The sequence below is a fragment of the Cucurbita maxima genome, unplaced genomic scaffold, assembly GCF_002738345.1.
Source record: "Cucurbita maxima cultivar Rimu unplaced genomic scaffold, Cmax_1.0 Cma_Scf00119, whole genome shotgun sequence".
NCBI lineage: Eukaryota > Viridiplantae > Streptophyta > Magnoliopsida > Cucurbitales > Cucurbitaceae > Cucurbita > Cucurbita maxima.
The window spans coordinates 46,085-48,869 of NW_019272135.1; the positions used below are offsets into that span (position 1 = coordinate 46,085).

At 32.5% G+C, this 2,785-nt stretch overlaps 1 long non-coding RNA gene across 1 annotated transcript; it reads right to left on the reverse strand.

Moving 5' to 3' along the window:
- Positions 1-386: 386 nt before the first annotated feature.
- On the reverse strand, positions 387-846 carry LOC111473409. Its single transcript, XR_002715678.1, has 2 exons — positions 690-846; positions 387-520 (listed from the first exon to the last, which is right to left on the reverse strand). It is a non-coding gene; the product is annotated as an uncharacterized LOC111473409 (long non-coding RNA).
- Positions 847-2,785: the final 1,939 nt, after the last annotated feature.

Here is a 2,785-nt window from a genome sequence, read left to right on the forward strand (position 1 = left end):
TATTATCATACAATTCACATATTATAGCATAACATAAACATAATATAAGCATATTGATTCACAGATAATTCACACATATTAGTATATATGACACGTGCAGAACCACAGGCACGTGTGAACATCAAATTTAACCATGCCGATAGTAAGGCCGCTTACCTGGTTAACTTAAGTTGTTGTCACGAATATATCCTTAATGAAAGTTCGATTATGTTCTTTGAAATCCGTAAACCTATTTGAGCCCATGACATCAATTTCAAGTTTGAATTCTATAAAATTATTACTTGGGTCTACTCTTATATTTACTTTTTTCTGTATTTAGTTTATGCTTTTTTATTTAGTTTATGTTTTAATTACAGAATCTTCCTTTTTTTTTTATGGATATTTACTCTGTTGCCTTCTAATTTTGTTCTCATGTATTCCAAATTTATAGTGGATCCCTATTTCCAAATCTTTCCTTATCTTGGTGTTTCCTTTTGTTCACAAATTTTCTTGGTCATTTTATTTTTAATCTATTCATTTGCTACGGATATAAATTTAATCTAATATTACTAATATAACCTGATTTACTAGAATTCGTATAAATGACTGACATTTAGTTTCTAACTCAAAACTAAACAATGAAAATCTAACTATAATTGACTATGATTTCTTAAAAAAAACTAAAAAGAAAACGAAGATTTAATATATACCTTATTGTTCAATTCTATCTTCACTTAAATCTCCCATGAATCTCAACTCCATAAAGGCCATTTTCATTTTTTTTATAATTATTTTTATTTCTTTATTTCTTTATTTATTTCATTATTTATGATTTTTTTTTTTTTTTGGCTATTAGAGCAGAGTTCATCTAGTCAGTTATTTTAACGTTCCCTAATTCCCGAGTATTTTGATTGATTTAGAGCCTTAACTCATGGTTCTTTGAGCTTTTCTTTCATATATCCGAAATTCATACTTGTTTTAGGGTTCATATGGAAATCCAAGCGATTTCTACAAGTATTTCTTAACGAAAAAGTGCAAGGTGGCTATTTACCGCGTTGTCGACGTTCGGGACCTCTGTTCATGATCTTCCGATACCTGAATTACCTTCAATTTTCTTCCACAGACTTCTTATTGTGTCTAGTTTCTGGAACCATAAAGATTTTTTTGAGAACCATTCTAGAATAGGGTTAAATTTTAGAAAAATCGAGGGGTCAAGTTTTTGGTTGACATGGCCGGTTCAATTGAACCGGCCATGTCATCGTCTTCTTCCTCCCGATGGGAAGAAGACATGCGTGATCTTTCGCGCCGCCGTCTGAAACTCGCCCTCCCCAGCTCCGATCACGCCGTTTCTCCCCTCGAGTTCTTCATGACACCTCCGATTTTCAATCTCTTAGGTATCTTGTTCTTAGACGTTTCAGCTCTTGATTCCTTCATCAAAGTTACTATCTTTTTCCTCTTAAGCTAAAGGAATCCTTTATTTGAAGGAAAATAGGTCATAGATAGGAATACGACACTTACCCACAATTTGAACACGAAACGAATTTTCTTCAATTGGAATCGTTTCTGAGGTTATTTCTCTTCGTGGTCTTCAATGAAAACATTCCTTGAAGGTGCAGAAACTTATTGAGATTGTTCTTGCTCGACGAATTTTGTGTATCCTCTGATTTGAATTTTGAGTTTTCCTTGAAGCTCTTTAATGGCGGATTGGATTGGGGGAATGGTTTCTAGACACTTTCCGAACCCTATTCCTTCATAGCACTTGTGGGTAATATTGTTTAGAAACTAGAGGATCAAGTTTGAAAGGAAATGGTTGAGAATTGCTCTCAAATTTGGAAGAAACCCGAGAGTAGGAGACCCAAAATCTAAACGCTTATTGCCTACCATTGGGAGCTCTCCCTTGCTTGACTCTTATTCCAAACTATTGCCCCAACTTCAGAATTTATAGGGAAAGCATAAACCGGCATTGGGAGCTCTAGAATCATCGTGAATTATCGGTTGAATTTTCTAGAAAATTCGTCAGAAATATCTACTCCGATCACAGCCTCACCGACTCACCGACTTTGGTTTTGAATTCTAGCTGTTGGATGTGATGATCCATGAGTTTTCTGAATATATTCAAGTATGGGGGAGATTGAACGGCTGTGAGTCGAGATTTGAAGGATTTTGTGTAGAAGTCAAAGTGAAGGATCGGATTTTTAGCAGAATGACAAATCCGTAATTATCCTTAACTTTAGGGGTATTTTGGTAATTTTCCACTTTTCGAATATTTTATTATTATTTTTCCTCCAAAAATCCATAATTTCCATAAAAATTCTTCATTTCTTCTAGGTCATTTCTCACTAGCATTTTGAAATTCCCTCAAGATAAGGAATTAAAAATTAAAAATGTTACTTAGAAATTGGATAAACGACCTTTTTATCCTTTTCGCTTACCAAACTTCATTCTACGAAAATTTTTATAAAAGTCTTTTTCTTGATAGTATTTATTTATAAGAATCATAAGATGAAAAAACAAATGTCAGCCATTGATTCATAAGATGGTTGGTTCTTTCTCAACTTTATCTTATTCCATAGGGAACTTTATTATTATTAGTATTTTAAATATAAAAATTTAAGAATATTCTAATTTTAATTGATAAGAAATGACTTTGTGGTAATCCAGCATTCATATATAAATTCTTAAATTTGTTTCTGGAAAATATTTTTGTTACACCCGAATAAAGAGGAGGTATATGAATGAAACGAGACACGATTTAAATGAGAGAAATTATAAAGATAAGATGACTAAAAAAAGAGTTACTATTTGT